Consider the following 18,999-nt stretch of genomic DNA (forward strand, 5'->3'; position numbering starts at 1 on the left):
TAAATCATCCTGAATTTAAATATTTTGAAATAGATAAAGCTATATATTAAGTATGAAGAAGTCAACAAAACAAGGCAAAGTAAATTCTTTGTTGACTTCTCTTGGTCAAATTTATACTTCATATCGTAATCTATTTCAAAAGCTTAAATTTGACATTGAAGCATCTGAGAATGGAACTGCTTAGTATTTATTTGGCTTTTGAAGCAGAGTGTAAACAGCATATCAAACATTTGTACTCAGCGTGTTGAGCAAGAAAATATTGCTTGTGTTTGGTAGTGCACGACTAGATGATACCTTAACCTACACGAGGAATGATGAAGATGACGATGAAAATGATGAAGATGAAGATGAAGATGAAGATGAAGATGAAGATAGAAGTGAAAAGGTGGAAGATGACAGATGGAATATGAAGGGTGGATGATGGAACTTGGAAGATGGAAGATGGAGGATGGAAGATGGAGGATGGAGAATGGAAAATGGAAGATATAAAATTAAAGATTGATGAGCGAAGATTGAAGATGGAAGTTGGCAGATTAAAGATTGAAGTTGAAAGATATAAGATTAAAGATTGATGATCGAAGATTGAAGATGGAAGATGAAAAATGGAAAATTAAAGACTGAAGATGGAAAATGGAAAATGAAAAATGGAAGATGGAAGAGGAAGAAGAATGATGGAGGATGGAAGATTGAAGATGGAAGATGAAATTGAATTTTGTTGTCGAAAAATATATAAGCTTCATATATACTTCTAGCCTAGTTCTTGTTAATATATTTATATATATCTAAGCCTAAAAACGCAATTGAGTAGAATAAAAGAGATGTATAAAATAGATTGGATATGCAATGCTATTTGAGTTTGTTTTCTATTCGTATAGGAAGTTTTATTTTTGCTTAAAAGTTCATTGCATTTGGTTACCCACACATACGCATAAAGATACACACACACACCCACACACACATACATATATGCCTAGCTGTTGGTGGGTCACTAATCCATGCATTATTCAACTGGCAGACTCTGCTGGCCTTCTGTTTAGTAGCCTCACTGAATCACTGGCAGCAACAATAAAAGCCAAAACGTGTGGCCCAGCACTTTCATTTCCATGTCTAAATGCTTTCGCTTTCAAATGTACATATGTATATATAGATGTGTGTGTGGGTGTGTGTGTGTGTTGTCTCTTAAGAACCCTAGACCTCTACCTAGCATATGATATTCTTTGTATACCGTCAAACACTCTAATTTAATGCATTTTTAAAATTTGCATGTACTTCTGGCAACAGTCGGTGCTTAAATAGTTAGTTAGTGGTGCTCAGGTGCTGTCCAGGTGCTGCCCAGGTGGTGTGCAGGCGGTGCCCACGTGCTGCCAAGCTGTGGTTGTGCCGCCCAGTTGGGCGCTGCGTTTGCTGTCAGAGCCAGGCAAAACAAATTAACTTTATCATTAAGAGCTGCATTGTTTCACAGTCGCAAAGCAGAGCAAATTGCGAAATCTTTAATGCAAAGATAACGAAGAGAAATATCCAAAGAGTTCGATTATAAGTATTTGGATAACTATATTTGTTTAGAATCGATTTATTATGCTCAAAAAATATGAGATATATAAAGAATTGAAGCGTGCTAACGTTTTCAATAGATTTCATGGAAATGGTAAAAACCTTCGATTAATTGAATGAAAATTGTTTGCATTTCTATAGCAAAGCTTAAGATCTATAATGTTATTATAAATATACAATGTTTACTCGCCTCGGTTATTGTTGATTGATTAAAATTCATATATGGTCGATCACATAGACCAGGGCTTTTTATGGCTACTGGAAATCAGTTTTCCATTATCATATGACGATAAGAGTTCTAGACTCTCCGACTTTGAATCACTCAAGTATTTTATGCTTTAGCCTCAGACAATGTCATTAAGATAAGCATATAGGCACATAATATAGACATTATAGTCGGGACTGTATGCCTTTGGGGGAGTCAGATTATATTTACAGGGTATCTCTCAGTTGGCCACACATTTGCTAATTGTCACTGCTAGGTATTAAGTTGAGTATTCCACTTGGAATACCTTACAGGGTATCTTATAGTCGGTTACTTGGCTGGCCAAATATGCCTTACGTAATGAACATGTCTATTATATTAGATTATAGACACTGCATTTAGAGTGAGTAAAGTGTAGCATGTAAAGTACGTAGCAAAAGAGTCAGTATTGCTTATAGGGTATGTTCTAGTTGGTCACTTTGTGGGTAACTGTATCTCAATTGCAGTTAATCTCATTAGGGTTTGATTAGAAAACAGATTAAAGGAAAAAAAATTGAAGGATCTTTGTTTATAGGGTATCTTTAGTTGATCACTCTTAAAAAAAAAAATTTAATGTCTTAATTGCCATCACGTTTGGGTAATAGAGACAAAAGCTAAGCCGTTCAATATTTATGCTGAATAATCTTGGCTGCTTACAGGGTATCTTTGAGCTGATCATTGCCTTGCTATGGATACAATTTGCAAGTGCAATTGACACACTTTCTTTTCCTGTGTGTCTGCATAAGTAATTATGAATGAATGTATGTCAATTGTTTATGATTCCAGAGCGCCAGCTTCAAAACTAATAATAATAATAATTGTTATCATTATTATAAGAATAATAATAGTAATAGTAATGGTTACAGTAATAATGGCAACAATTACACCGGGCAGCAAAGGCAACAAACATCGCACTTTGACTTTAAAGCTGTTGCATTTTACTAGGTCAAAAGCAACGTCACCGTGAGCAAAGGTTGCGACTGATTCGCAAGAGTAAGAGAGGAGAGAGAGAGAGAGTAAGAGAAGGGGAATGTGTTTGTGTATATATATATATATATATATGTGTGTGTGTGTGTGTTGCGGTGTCAAACATAAATATGGCGTAAAGGTGAAACTGTTGCTGCTCCTTGCTGCCTGTGGGGCATAAATCGGTGCTTGGGTGTGTGCTGGTGTATGTGTGTGTGTGTGTGTGTGTGAGTGTGTGTGGCAGTATTGCGCGCTAAATTTCACACAAGCATAAGCACACACACGCACACACTGAGCAAGGGAGCACGAGGGGCGAGAGAGAGGGAGTGAGAGTGAGAGAGCGAGGGAAGCATATGCACGCGACCAAATAGCAAAACCATTTCTAATTGGAGGTCGTCCTGGTTGTTGTCTTTTCCGCCTTTCAGCCAAGTTTGTTGTTGCTGCTGTTGGTTGCAGCTTATGTTGGCAATGGCTTAGTGCAAGGAGCGCAATCATTTTTCCTATAATATTTGCCGAGCTACTAGCGAAATGCTGGTGGGGGCGGGAGTGCGGTGGGCTGCGGTGCAGTGGGCTGTAGTGCAGCATGTCTATTCAGATGTTGTTTGTAAGCGTTTCTTAATAGCAAAATGAGCAAAAGGCCAACGGAGCTAGGTAAACGTTTAAGAAAATAATACAGAAATAGATGTGGGTAAACAAATTAGGTGAAAGCACCGAGAGAGAGAGAGATAGAGAGAGAACGAGAGAGAGAGAGAGAGAGAACGAAAGAGAGAGGGAGAGAAAGAATGAGAGAGAGACGAGATAGAGAGAGAGATGAGAGAGCGATGAGAGAGAGAGAGAGAGAGAGAGAGAGAGAGAGAGAGAGATGAGTGAGAGATAGAGATAGGAGAGAGAGAGAGGATAGAAAGATGCCAATATGGAGAGATTAGAAGAGAAGAGAAAGAAAGAGATTCAATAGGAAGAGAGAGAGAGAGAGAGAGAGAGAGAGATCAATAGGAAGCGACAAGTCGATAGGAAAAGACTGACACAAGTATAGTGAGAGAAAATGGAGAAAAGTAAATAGAGAGATAAAAAAGATAGAGAGACAAAGGAATATCGACTCAGAGGGATCGAGAAGCAGATGGATAGACCGTTAGATAGATAAGGAACGACAGAAAGGGAGAAAGAGACAGATACATAGAGATATAGATGGACAGAAGGGAGTGTGGCAGGGACAGAGATTGATACACATTGAATTCGAGAGAGGGTATGTCTACAGTCGTGACTACTCTTACCGCTCTTGAAAATTGTTTGTGTTCTCGGCTTCAATTTAATCGCTGAGCTTGCGTCGACGAAACATTTTCATTTCACTTGCCTTGTACTTTATGGGCGGGGCAAAGCCAGCCACAGAGGCAGGTGCAGCTCCAGGTGAAGGCGCAAGGACAGATGATGTTGCCATTGACCAGCTTCTGCCTTAGGCACGTGATCGACAATCTGTGGCATGATTGATTTGCGCTGTTTTGCAACACTGCATTACAACTAAATACAGTAGCAAATTTAGCAACTTAAGCTAGTAGTAATATATATAGTATATATCTGTAGAACTTATGCAGTAATATAGATGAAATCAGTTCCATTATAGCTTGTTGGATGGCAAACTTCTTTTATGGGGAAAATCGTTTCATATTTGAATGACAATTCTTTTTCTATAGATCTCCTACAAGTTGTACATATGTCTGCAGATATATATATGTGTCTACAGAGTATTTCCAACTCATATAACTCTTCGTTCCAGTATTCTTTCATGCTGCTTTTAGTTTGTGGCATCGGGTTTCAATTAAAACGCATATGCACTCATGTAAAATTCAATAATTTCCGCCAACTGATTCAATTAAATCGCCATTTAAGTTGGAAGCTTTTCCAGCGACAATCAAAAAGTGGGCGCTGGGCAGTAAATCGAGGCGCCTCGAGCCCCTCCCTCCCTTCCATTATTCCCCCGAGGCGTGGCACTTGCAATATTTTATCCTGCATTACACTGCGTAGCGCCTGTAGCGCGTGCAGCTTTAGCGTTTACTCAAAGGAATCTTCTTTTGGTTTCGCGCTCAAGACCAAAAGGTCACTCGACATCAACTGCAGTCGACGCGAAAGAAAATCCGAAATTAATATTAAGAAAAATTACGTTTTAAGCCCACGCAGCAATTGTGTAAATGGAAAAAGGATATCAGAAACAGGTAGTAACTAGCCTGCAGCTATCAAGCTGCAAATGCACTGAGCGTGGGTAAGACATAGCCGACTAGAGAATACACTACAACACATAGTTCCAATTAGATATAGGCAAATATGGCCTTAGTCAGGCTCAAAGACTGATAAGTGTTTTCCTTCTTATTGTCAGCTTCAAGTTTCCTTCAACGAAGCTAATTTGCATATCGATTCTTATCGATTCTTTCTTCTCTAGTTCTTGTTGTGACTAAGAGCTTAGTCCATGCATGCAGACAGGCAGACGAAGCTCGAAGTATTGTATATGTATATCGCTATCGCTCTCTATCTGAGATCTCTCTCTCTTTCTATTTCTCTCTCTCTCTCTCTCTCTCTCTCTCTCTCTCTCGTATTTGAGATTGTATTGTGTTCATATATTAAGTAGACTACTGCTATTGCTACTTCTTTTTATCTGATGTATGTATGTATATCTCTCTCTGCCTCTCATCTCTCCATCTCCATCTCCATCTCTTTCTCTTATTTTTTTTTTTATTTTCTGCCCCTTTTTCAGTCTTCTCTCTCACTATATCTCTCTTTCTTTCTCTTTATCTCTCTCTTACATTCCTCCTCTTTTGTCTCTACTTTTCACTTCACTATCTTTCTGTTTCTCCCCCTAGCTCTTTTTCTTTCTCTTTCCTTTGATCGAACATACAGATCTCTCCCTCTCACTTTCTCTTTTTCTCTTTCCCGTTTCCTTATATCTTACCACTCTTTTCGAAATCTCAGTTTTCCTACTCTCATCCTTACACTCTCTCTTTATCTCTCTCTCTCACTCTCTCTCTCTCTCACTCTCTCTCTCTCTCTATTTTTGCCTCTTTCTTTTACTTCTCACTCTAATCTACCTCTTAGAGCCTGCTCAGTGGCATCGCCACCTGTCGTCATCCACCTGTTACATACTCCTCAACCAATTGAGTGTACCCCTACTTTCGATGGGGGTGCATAGTGTATTAGCTTGTGTAATCCGAACTTCCTTTGTTTAGTGCTGCCTTTATCTTCAAAAACAGTTTGTAATCTTAGAAATGGTTATTTGCTTAATTTGAAACAAGTAAGAAAGCTCTAGTCGAGACTGCTCGACTAGGAGATACCCTGAACCCTCTAATCTGATATTCTAATCATTCTGCACTTCTTTTATGCACACATACATACAGATGCATCCACACGCACGCATAAGCCTGCGCTCTGCTAACTGCGCAGTAAGCAGCGACTGCGCTTGGGCTGCGCGAATTTATTTGTCGAATAATTTCTTTTGTAGACATACGATCTTAATGAAACTTTTAGGGCGTAATCATATGGTATATATGTGTGTACATTCCAAAGCACAAGTCTCTAGTACTTGAAATGCGTTTTTTACAAATTGGGGGAGAAGGGGGCGTGGTATCCAAAATCTGTAAATTACAAAATTTTTGTATCGATTAACTTTATATACAACACAAATTTGAAGACTCCAGGTCTAAAAATGTTCAAGTTAGGCTAAAAAAACAAAATCAATTTTTCGATTATTCTCGATAAAAAAGTTATCGGACGATTTATCGAAAAAATAAAGCAAACTCGTACTGCGTATGGTACACACGAGTATGCATGCCAAATTTCAGCTCTCTAGCTCTTATAACTTCTGAGATCGACGCACTCATACGGACGGACGGACGGACGGACGGACGGACGGACGGACGGACGGACGGACGGACGGACGGACGGACGGACGGACGGACGGACGGACAGACGGACAGGGCTATATCGACTCAGCTCGTCACGCTGATCAAGAATATATATACTTTGTGGGGTCTGCCACGCCTCCTTCTGCCCGTTACATACTTTTTCACAAAACCATTATACCCTGATTTCCCATTTTCAATGGGTTCAGGGTATAAAAAGAAAATAGAGCGCTTAAGTGGGCGAGTGGGTGGGTGAGTGCGCCTGAAGGAGATGTTAAATATTAGCCCAGGTTTCAAGTTTTTCAATGGCGAATTAAAAGAGCTTTGATTGAAATTTGTGATTCTGGCTTTAATGGATTGTTGTTGTTATTCAGGGTTGTTGTTGTTAATATTATTTGTTTATATTTTGTTTGGCAATGCTATTGTTTTAATATTTCTTGTTGCCAAATGCTACAATAGAATCTGTGGATACGACCTTACGCGAATACATAGTGCGGGTAAAAGTGCAATTCATTTGGTAAGAGCAGTGACGAAGGTAGGAGAGAAATCACGGCAAAACTATCCAGGGCAAGTTGGATATGCATATATATATACATATACATATATGCATACATATATATATATCTATAGATATACATATATATATAAATATATATATATATATGTGCAGAAATATGGATATAGAAAAGATATAGGTATAGATATATATACATATATATGTATACATATATATAGATATACATATATCTGTCTAGGCATACTTGGCGAACTTGAGTTTGGTCGATACGGCATCGCTATAGATGGGCTCAACATGCTGGCGATGTATCATAAAACTATTGTAATCGACACGGGCATTCGCATCGGTATCGCTATGCAGCCAGCGGACAAATCGATGCATTTGCTTAAGAAATGCCACCTTGCCCTTATCGATATGATCGACCTCATACCAGCGCACAATGGCATCCTCATTGAGGACACCGGCCCGATACAGGTGGACGGCCAGTCGTTCGAATGACTTGAATAGCGAAGGATGCTCGTAGCACCATTCCTGCAGGCGCATCAGCAACGCTATCTGAGCGCTATCCGTGCTGCAGAGGGCGTTCAGCAGCGGTGCATAGATTTGCAGTTTACGCAGCGCCTGCTCCGGCGTCGCACTGCCATGGCTTTTCATATTAGCGTTCGTTTCGTTGATTGTCTGCCAGACAATGCCAATGATTTCCGAATCGGACATATGCCGTTCCCGTTGAAATTGCCGCACATTCATTACAATCTCCAGTTGGGGCAGCTTTTCGCGAAAATCATCGAGCAAACGCTGCTTCAATTGCTTCCGCAACACCAGCCCGGCGCGCTCCTCATGCAGCTCGATCACCTCATTTAAATCGCTCTCCTGATACACCTGCCGGAAATACAAATCGCTGCGCAGCATTGGCGGCATGAAGCTGATGATTTTGTGCTCCAGCCCGGACTTCTTGAGCACTTGCAGCATGAAACTGGAGCCCCGCTCACTTTTCAGCGCGCCGCAGATGAGCAGCATAAACTCCATGGCCAGGCCGTCGTCGATGTTCGCCTGGTCCGTGCCCAGCTCCAGCAGCGAACGTGGATTCAATTGGCCGTCGATCAAGTACAATGCCATCAGCAGGGCGAGACGTCGCCGGGCGCCCATATCAAACTTCGCCAGCTGGCGGATATATCGCTGGGCATGCTCCTCGAAGACCGCGTCCAGGTGCTTGTGGCGTCGCCTCAAACGCATCACCAGCTGCTCGTAGATGCGCAGCGCGTTCAGTTCGTCGTGGGTCTTGAACACGCAGTAGCTCGTCCTCAGCTTCAGATCGCCGCGTGTTGACAATTTCCCATCGGCTGCAAGCAGGCCGCCCGTGTAGAGCACATCGAACAGCTGTTCGCCGTAGTTTTGGTATTCCGGCTTGCTCACAATAGGGTCGAGCGCCTTCCAAGTGGCTTCCAGTTTGCCTTTGGCTCGATCCAGTGCCTCGACCAGCTCGTTGCGATAGCCCAAGCATTCGTTATCCTTTTCCTTCTTCACGCGATTGCCTGTCTTCAGACGAAAGCAGGGCAATATATATTTCGATGCCATCTCACTCTTTCTGTCTCTCTCAGTGCCGTCTTTTCTCTCTCACTCTTCTCTCGTTCGCTTGCACAATTATCTCTTACTTTCGCGCCGCGTACCTTCTCTTCGATCTGTCGCTTGTGCCGCTTAAATGATTCTTTTTCTTCTGTCTGTTATCTATAGTCAGTCATATCGAAAGAAATCATGCGAAAGTCGTGTCTATCTTGGCTCAAATGAAATTTCACGGGGTTCTTGGGGTTGGGGTCGAGTTGTATTTTCTGTACTGTTGTTTGGTTTCTACTGTTTTGGTTTGGATTTGGAGAAATCAGCGAAAACTGATTTTTTTTTTTTGATTTTTTTTGTTTTTTTTTTTTTTTCTACATTAATTTGAAATCTTGCACAAACTAAAAAAAATTATGATTTAGCATAGAACTTTTTTCCCAGCCTGCTTACGAAGCTCACAAATCGATGCTGTTTGGAAAATTGTTTTTATACCCTGAACCCATTGAAAATGGGAAATCAGGGTATAATGGTTTTGTGAAAAAGTATGTAACGGGCAGAAGGAGGCGTGGCAGACCCCACAAAGTATATATATTCTTGATCAGCGTGACGAGCTGAGTCGATATAGCCCTGTCCATCTGTCCGTCCGTCCGTCCGTCCGTCCGTCCGTATGAGTGCGTCGATCTCAGAAGTTATAAGAGCTAGAGAGCTGAAATTTGGCATGCATACTCGTGTGTACCATACGCAGTACGAGTTTGCTTTATTTTTTCGATAAATCGTCCGATAACTTTTTTATCGAGAATAATCGAAAAATTGATTTTGTTTTTTTAGCCTAACTTGAACAATTTTATACCTGGAGTCTTCAAATTTGTGTTGTATATAAAGTTAATCGATACAAAGATTTTGTAATTTACAGATTTTGGATACCACGCCCCCTTCTCCCCCAATTTGTATTTCGCATTTCAAGTACTAGAGACTTGTGCTTTGGAATGTACACACATATTTACCATATGATTACACTCTGAAAGTTTCATTAAGATCATATGTTTACAAAAGAAATTATTCGACAAATAAATTCTCATAATATTGCCCACACTGCAGCGCAGCCCAAGCGCAGTCGCTGCTTACTGCGCAGTTAGCAGAGCGCAGGCATCTGCTGTGGATGCATCTGTATGTATGTGTGCATAAAAGAAGTGCAGAATGATTAGAATATCAGATTAGAGGGTTCAGGGTATCTCCTAGTCGAGCAGTCTCGACTAGAGCTTTTTTACTTGTTTTTTTTTTTTTTTTTTTTTTTTTTTCTACAATCTGAACCCGAGGGAGAAAGAAAGAAGTGAGAGCGCCAGGACATTGAGAGTATCTAAAAATATGTTGGTTCAATAGAGTATATTTAATTTATAAACAATTTATAATTAATTGTTAACTGTTATTAAACAGTTGGTAAACCAGTCAATCGATCAATCAGGCGATACAAATATAGCTGCATGCTCTCCACAGCAGCTCGGTTTTCTCTTAGTTGAACCCCGATTGATTATCCTTTTTGTATGTATTTTTTTTTTCTTATCACTACTTATCAATTATCAATCAGTTACCCAGTCAATCAATTGCGTAATAATTAGATAAATAAAGTTTCGAAATTGATTGATGTATTTATCTGATCGGAAATAATAGTTCGATCAGTCTGGATCTTAAAATTTGATCGTCAATCAAAAGCTCAATCAATCAATCTAGCAGGGGGTAAATACAGACAAAGCTTTTATTGGTTGCTCTTTCTGCTCCCGCGTATGTTTCTTATGCTAGTAATTATGCTCTTCCTCATTCGCACACTCTTTTTGCATAAATTTCTTCCACTTCCTCTTCCTCTTTGTTTTGCTCTTTCTATTCACTGTTAAGCCCCTTTTCTATTGATAAATATGCTAGCCGTCATTTTGTTTGTTTAGGTGAAGTTACTCTCATATTTCATTTGTCATATCATGCATAACATAGTGTATGCGGGTGTCTCTGTTCTCTCTCTCTCTCTCTCTCTCCCTCTCTGTCGGTGTTGTAAAGTAGACATGATGAAATGACCGCTTAGACGCTGTCAGCAGCGCAAAGGCAAATACCAAACACACATACCAAGCTTGCCTATATATCTCTCTCTCTGTGTGTGTGTGTGTGTGTGTGTGTGTGTCTGTGTGAGTGACAACATTGTTGTCATGTAGATGTCTTTATTCGCTATTCTACTTTGGCTTGGCATCTAATGCCAGCTAGCTTTAGTCTGCGCGCTGCTGGATGCCCTCAAGGCATTTCGCTTCCTGCCCCACGCACTTCCCAACATTCATTTATATCAATCAGATGTAAATAGCTGAGCAACAGAGACAGAAACACAATGCTGGAGTTAGAGAGCGAGACAGAGAGAGAGAGAGCATGTGTGTGTGTGTATGTGTGTGTGTGTGTGCATTGAATGGAAATTCCTCTTGCATATTGAGCTAGCGATTTATGTTAAATCAACATCGAGCCGATTGACCAACTAATTGAGCTATATGCGATTACGTGGCATCTGAAATTGATTTGCTCTCAATATGATTTATCAGCTTATGTTGTTTTTATTTGCAGAAATAGTAATTACGATGCCTTTGGCATTTGCCAACACTCTGTTCGCAATTAACGGCTCTTATGCTTAATACTGACGTAGACAGAGATATTTGCTAAATTGCAGCTCAGTTCACTGAGTCATTTCCAATGCCAAGTGGGGCCAATTGAGACTGCTTGGCGTTGTACAGCACTATTGATGACCATACGGTACTCAACAACATAGAATTATACAACACTGGTTACTCGATTCTCATATTATCATTCCCAACCCAACTCAACTTTAATTAGTATGGACGAAACTTTTTCAAAAGTATATTCCGATTTAAATTGATGTTTTTTTTATCGTTACGCTTTGATCGATTCAGCAAATTCCCCTTAGAGATAAGACATATGCACGTGCATTTTTATACCCTAGAATCCATTGGAAATTTGTAAAAGCTTGGCATATTGGTTGCCTTCAAGCGTATGTGGGGCAGTTGAATCCGGGCTGAGTCGATATAGCCTTGTCTATTTGTCTCTTCAGAAGATCTATAGATCTATCTATAAAGCATGCATAAGACTATATTTAAATGTATCCATATCTCTCTCCATTTCCACGAAGTCGCACTAAACTATATTAGTATTATATCTTAACTTAAGATGGAAGTTTATGAAAATCAATATAATATTCAAGTAATTCTCAAGTTCATAAATAAGGTCATGAATATTTATCGATTTCAGGAGTATCCATAAATCGTTCATTTACAGAACGAAGTTAGAGAAGCTTCTGTGTTTTGATTTTCTTTGTTTTTCGATTTTAATTTTGTATTATATACATGCTATGATAAGAGCTTTGATGAAGTGTTTGGTAGACAGAGACACTTATTGATGGGGCAACACCTTGATAGAAGCTCAAGTGTTTGATTTGTTGCGCTTTGCCCCAATTATGAAAAAAAATAAAAATAAAAAAAATCAATAAAAATAAACAACAATAAATAAATTCACATTGTGCGATGATCGATGAACGATTGATTGATTGAATGCGAAGTGTGCGTGAATGATTGATTGATTTATAGATAATTAGATTTTTATATATAGTTGAGTCGGATGTTGATCTTTGCCTTAAGTTAGTTCAATCAATCACTTGGTTTCTAGATGAACCTAATTTTAGCCAAATTTAATGTTCATTATATATATTTTTATATTATATATATTTCGTTTTTTTTTTCTCGCTCTCTTGACCCGCTTGACCCTTTTCGTTGTAAAAACCAGTTTATAAATAAGAATTTAAATGGAACTTGTTAATGCGCCCACTTGAAGTACTTGAAACAGTTGCCGCTGTACAGCAGCCATAGACCAGCTCTCTATGCTGTAGCATCCTTTTCTTTTTTTGTTTTTTTTTTTTTTCGTTTTTCGCTCCCCTTAAACTCTAGCTCGGCTTACAGTTTTGTGTCCGTTTTATTGACATTGGAGGCGGCAGCAGCTCAAATATTTAGATAAGCCGTAAGGTGTCGTTCCCAAAACATATAAAAAACAAGCAAGAAAGCTCTAGTTGAGGCTGCTCGCTATGAGATACCCTAAGCCGCAATACTTTAAAAATTCCTGGCTTATTCTTGAATTGTTCACGGAATCAGTTCACTGGTTCATATAGCTGTGATGGAGTTTTCGATTCAGTAAATGAGCTCAATAGTTTTCATGTCAGTTTATTTCTTAGATATTACAGTATCCATTTGTTACATGACATTTCCTTTTTCCATATGCCGCTCTGTCAATAATTCTCATTACAGGGTATCCAAAGGGCAACAACAACAATTACGCCAGGTAGTTGGGAGTATTCTATATAGATACTCACACAGACGCGCAAAACCATTGACACATGTACCCGTACACACACACACACACACACACATAGCACACACACTCACGTCCGTTGGCTTGAGCTAAAAATTAGGCTGGATCCGGTTGCAACCGCCGTTGTCATGTAAACGTTTCCATAATCCAAATGAAACGCTTGAAGATGTAACTAGAGCGCGATTTTTCATGACACGCCCACTCGCAAGACCGAGCACGCCCACCACCCAGCGCCCATCGTCCCCCGCCCCGTTCCGCCCTTCGTGGACAAGCGCAGTTGTTAGATTTTTGTTTTTATGATATTCCTCTTCTATTTCATTCATTTTTTTTCTGCTTCTGTTTTTCGTGTGTTTTTTGGTGTTTTTGTTTTTTTGTGTGGGGGCTGGGGCAGGGCTATGAGACAAAAAAGGATTTCGCTGTCATCTTTAGCCAAATGCCATTTGACATTTATGTTGGCCCCGTCAACCAGTCAGCCACGCCCCCACCCCCACACGCCAGCACCCTCCGACCCTTGACCCCTCAGTGCTTTGCTGGTTTTGTCTCGCTGTGATTTGCTTTTTTGTCACATTAAATCTTGTTTATGATGTTTAAGCACTTTAATTCCGCTCGATTAAATTGCCATAATGACAGACTGCGCCAAAATGTTCATTCCGTTTTTCGTTCTCCATACTTTTTATGCCCGTTCAGGGTGTTGCATGAAGAGTATATAGGTTTTGCAAGTGAAATCTTTTATGAATGTTGTAATCGATCCATATTGATGTTCTATTCATATAGTATATATTGAATCATTTATAGGAAGATCGTTTATTATTGCATGTTCACCGAATGCTTGATAGGAATTGTTCAAATGAATGACTGAAACCGCGAGGCAATGAGAAGTTTATTTAAATCTTATGAAAGTAGTGGCTAGATAATATGATATATTATTCGGATATTAAAAACATATCCGAAAAAGTAAAATAAAAATATATATATATCTATTTTAATCATTCTCATTTGAGAGTGAGTGCTTGAAAGTAATCTAAGATTTGTCAATCCAGAATTACCATATGGATTGCATAATAAATTCTTTTAATTTCAAGCACTTCAAATGTGGGATATATCTAAACTCCTGCCATATCATTACATATGCATATTCTATTGCGCTCCTCTATGACTCTATCATTAGAGGCAGTTCAGCATCAATTTTGGACTCTAGCTTGAAAACCTTTTATAGTTTTCGAAATTGGGTTCTGGATAGACCCATTAATATCTCAGTTAGCTGAACGAGTATTCTGTCGCCGACTTTCCTGTTTGTCACTTGTTGTGTCTTACCTTTTTTTTTGGCACGCTGAAAAGCAAAGTGAAAAACGCAGAGGCGAATAAGCGGGCAGATAGACAAAAAGCCAAAAAAGCAAAAAAAGAAGAAGAAGAGAAAAACAGAAGGCGGCCACAAAGGAAAACGGGACAAAACAGCTGGCAGCTGCATTAACTTCAATTGACTGTAATGAGCATCAAGTGGTGAGGGTCAGGACGTTGGCTTGTACCGCTTCATCATTATCATCAGCGTCATCATCATCGCCATCGTCATCATCATGGGCAGCGGCTTTTGGGGCATGCGGCACAATGCTCCATTTGCTGCAATTCGTCCATAAAATTTAAGTGTGCATTTTGTCGCTCTGCCTGTTTGCTCAACATTTTCAATGTGTTTGATCTTTGGGTTGTTGTTGTTGTTGTCGTTGTTGTCGTTGTTGTTGCTGTAATAATACCCTGTATTTTGGCTAGTGTGTACTGAGAGTTTCAATCGATTTGAAAGTTCTTGTAATATAAAGTGAATATACGCATGTGCGAGGTGTGCCCAAAGGATTTGTCTTTATTTATTTATTTATTTATTTTTTATGTTTATCAGCTATTCCTTTGTCCCAAAATCGAATAACTGCATTGTCGGGATAAGTAAAGAATAAGATAGTGCCATGGCCTGGCCTATATAGAACTCAACTTGATAAATGGATAATTTAATGGTTGCTGCTCCTAAAGATATTGAGGATTCTGGGATCAGTATAGGTTTTATGTATATAAGAAAAACTCTACAGATCCTAAATCTTATACTTTTTCATCTCCCTCTATATATCATTTTAAGCAGCTGAGCTGAGCGATTAAAGAGCTGCAGTGCCATATATCATCTGATATTTATATACCCAATAGACCATATTTAAAGGGAATTTTATCTAAGATAAAGGTCAATGAAAGCGAGCAAAAGTCAAATGTAGTTCCCTGCCAATCGGAGTAACAAATTTTTTCTAATTTTGATACAACTTTGCTCTATTGGTTTTCCTCATGAAATATTTGCATCAAGCTTTGCATTGTGAATGTTTTTAAAGGGTATTTGGGCTACGTGCCTCCCTCTCTCTCTCTCTTACTCTCACTCACTCTGACTTGCTTGTTGCTGTTGTTGCTTTTAGCCAAAATGTATTGGCATGTTTTAATTAAACGAAATTGCTTGTATCCATTGATGGCCTAATACGAACGCCAGGCTTCAATTCTGTCTCCTAACTGCCTACACTCCTCTGTCTCGCTCTCTCTCTCTCTCTCTCTCTAGCTATCTCTATTGGCATGCTCTAATTTCTACATAGTATATACTGTTCAAGTTGTTGGGTTATTTGGCCATGTGTAAAGCCTGTCTGAGCATCATGCAATTAGTTAACTTAAAGTATTTAGTTTTGCTCACAGAGCTTGTGGCATTTTGATTTAACTCAATTGTTTTATTTGATTTCTTTAAACAAACATTTATGACAAGTATTTATCCGGCGCGTGTTTTATGCATTTGCCAAAAAGTCAACAAAAGACTCTTAGGACATGAAGTCAAATTTGTTTCCATACGGACGAATATTCCGAGCATATTTTTTTCGAGCCCATTGAGTATTCTGAGCTCTTCAAACATTTCAATTGATTTGAGTTCTTTGAATTTGAGTGCTTTTGGCACTCGAAGTATTTCCCCGAATATCTCGAGTGATTCGAGTATTCCAGTTATTTTGAACTCTCCAAGTCCAAGCAGCTCTGGTTTATTCCGTGCTAGTATTCCGACCGAGTTCTTTGACCTTTGCGCGTATTCCGAGTACTTCCAGTTCTTCGAATACTCAGAGTGACTTGTTTCCTGTGAGCTCTCTGACTATTCCCAGCTTTTTTCACCTCTTCGAATGTACCTTCCTAATTCATAATATAACTGTTTCGAATACTCTGCTCAAGCGTGGGATCACTCCGAATACTCTGAGCCTCGAGCTCTGGGTCTACTAAGAGTTCTCAAAATACAAATATTGTACCGCATGATCCGAGGACTCCGAGTGTTCAGAATATTCTTGCTTATCGATTTTCCTAAATACTCTGACCTTTCCAGGACTTTTCCAAGTACTCCGAGCCATCTGTATACCCCAAATAACCCACATATTTCGAGAGCTTGGAGAGACTTTAATTCCTACTTACAGCTTCTACTCCGAGCTCTGATTATAGCTTACCAAACACTCAAAATTCTCTGAAGTCTTCTAAAGTCTATCTTAAATTACGAATTAGGTTTATAGTAGACTAAATATTTCAAGTAGCTTGAAGTGCATTCAAAACATGCTTTCATTAATAAGCCACGCCTCATCGAGTTAATTCTCGCATCAACCTGAGAGCCAACAAAGGGAATAATTATTATTATGTATTATTATTATGTAATGCTAACCGCTCCATTTACAACTTCTGATCGAATCAACACGTTTCATTCACAGGTAAATGCCGATGCCATAATTCCACACAATTGTTTCGCTAGAGCAGGAAAGCTCAAGCAAAACCCACTAAAAGTCAGCTAGCTATAATTTATGCACGCACACACACGCACGCCAAGCGATAGTGTGTGTGTGTGTGCTTGGCTTTTTGGCAGTTTATGCCTTGAGTGGTGAGTCCCGCTGCTGATGATAAGATAAGCTTCAATAGAGGCCCAAACTCCTTGTTGTTGGTAAGTGTTTTGTATTGAGCATTGTGCGTTCCTTCCCCTTCCCCTTCCCCTTCCCATTCCCCATCCCCCTCGACATCTTGCGCTGCATATATTGTTTGGTCGCTGTAATGCCATAACAATCAACAGAAATTACGCTAAATGACATGCTCATTACGGCTCTCAATGAGTCTGCGAAGAATGGGAGACTGATGGGCGGGGCCGGTGGGCCGGCGGGCCGGCGGGCCGTGGATGGCGTCAGGCAAGCCACAACAAAGCAAAAAGTTATTGCCTACTTATGAGCGCCGCTGATGATCGAGTCGAGGCTGAGCCCCTGCCGCCCATTTATTATTTAAATAATCATATATAAATAAGCGCTTCAAAAGCGTTTTACAACACTTTAACAACACTCACACACACACACAAACACAGAGGGCAAGACACAGGGCACATTATTATGATTATTTGCATATAAAAAGTGTTCATTATGTTGTAAGCAACCGAAAAATTTGCGCTGCTTTCTGGCATTTTTGTATACCCTGTAAATGCAGTGATAGCTGAAGGGGGCCGTATGGTTACCATTGAAGAAATGTAGCACCTGAGCTAAGTTGCCTGGAAATACTAAAATTATTCATCAAGATGTGTAACATCGTATACCCTGTTAACTAATGATAGTTCATGTAGGGTATATACAAATAATATGCTTTGCCGCAGCACGTTGATTTTTTCTATTGAAAGGCCAAAAAGTGATTAGCTACCCTGTAAGAATAGCAGTAAATACAGGGTATATGCCCTCAAAGATTTTACTTGCCCATTGAAATGGTTTAAATCAAATATGCACTTCCTGTAAAGCAATGGTAGCGAATGCTGGGCGTATCAGGAGTCTGAGGTAATGTGACACACTTGGACTAACTTATATTAAAACCGTTAAGTTGCTCATGAGATTGGAGAAAAGTTTATGCTCGACAATTTACATACTCTGTAAAGCAATAGCAGCACATTTAGGGTATATTGGGCACATTAACTAATATGTGACAGTAATACACAATATTGGTAGCAGCCATGTAATTTGCCACTCGCATACCCTGTAATCACTGAAATAAAATATATATTATTGAGCTTCTGCCAGAGTGCCAAAGGCTAGGAAAATATCAATTAAAATTTTAAGCACACAAAATATTGCTTGCCCACGAATGCTATACCCTGTACTTGACGAAAAACTAAAGAAAGATGTGAAATTTACCGTGTAGGGTATATTAGCAACTAATGCTTGTGATTATAGGAAAAATTAATATTTTTAAATTATAAATTTTTAGCTTAGCTGCTTACAGGGTATTACTTAGTGTATGCGCGCAAGTCATTTTTTGCTGCTTTCAAAAGTTGTCCACTAAAATCTGTGACGCATTTGACTCGATGAGCCGAGACGAGCAGCTATACACAAAAAAAAAAAAAGAAAAGAAAATGCAAGAAAAATGAGCTGAGCCTTATTTTCGGGGGGGCATCTTTGTAACGGCTCTTTAAATGGTTTTATTGGCTCTCAAATTGGCTACGGGCTGAGCCGAATCCGAAACAGAAACCGAAACTGAAACTGAAACAGAAGCAGAAACAGAGCACTGAAATATTCTACATAAAGTAAAATTATATTGCGACGACCAGCTAAAATCTGGCAAAAACTTTGCATCGGACGATGCTTTTGAAGTTTTTGCGGGTGTACCGCAAAAGCGCTAGCGCTCCTGCCACTTCCACCCATATTTCCCTCATCTAAAAGTGAAAGTGAAAGTGAAAGTAAAGTGTAATTAGGTTTATTTTGTGTTGCGTCTGCAAATGAAATGCCTGGGCCGACAGGACGTTGCCAACAAAATAGCTAACGCTACGTAAAGAAAGAGAGTGAGAGAGAGAGAGAAGGAGAGAGCGAAAGAGAGAGAGAAGCCAGGAG

General features: G+C 39.5%; 1 pseudogene; it reads right to left on the reverse strand.

Moving 5' to 3' along the window:
- Positions 1-7,396: 7,396 nt before the first annotated feature.
- On the reverse strand, positions 7,397-8,737 carry LOC149267818 (protein krasavietz pseudogene; annotated as a pseudogene).
- Between the last annotated feature and the right edge of the window lie 10,262 nt (positions 8,738-18,999).

The sequence above is a fragment of the Drosophila arizonae genome, chromosome X (assembly GCF_054131065.1).
Source record: "Drosophila arizonae isolate 15081-1271.41 chromosome X, UAZ_ARI_1.0, whole genome shotgun sequence".
Classification (NCBI taxonomy): domain Eukaryota; kingdom Metazoa; phylum Arthropoda; class Insecta; order Diptera; family Drosophilidae; genus Drosophila; species Drosophila arizonae.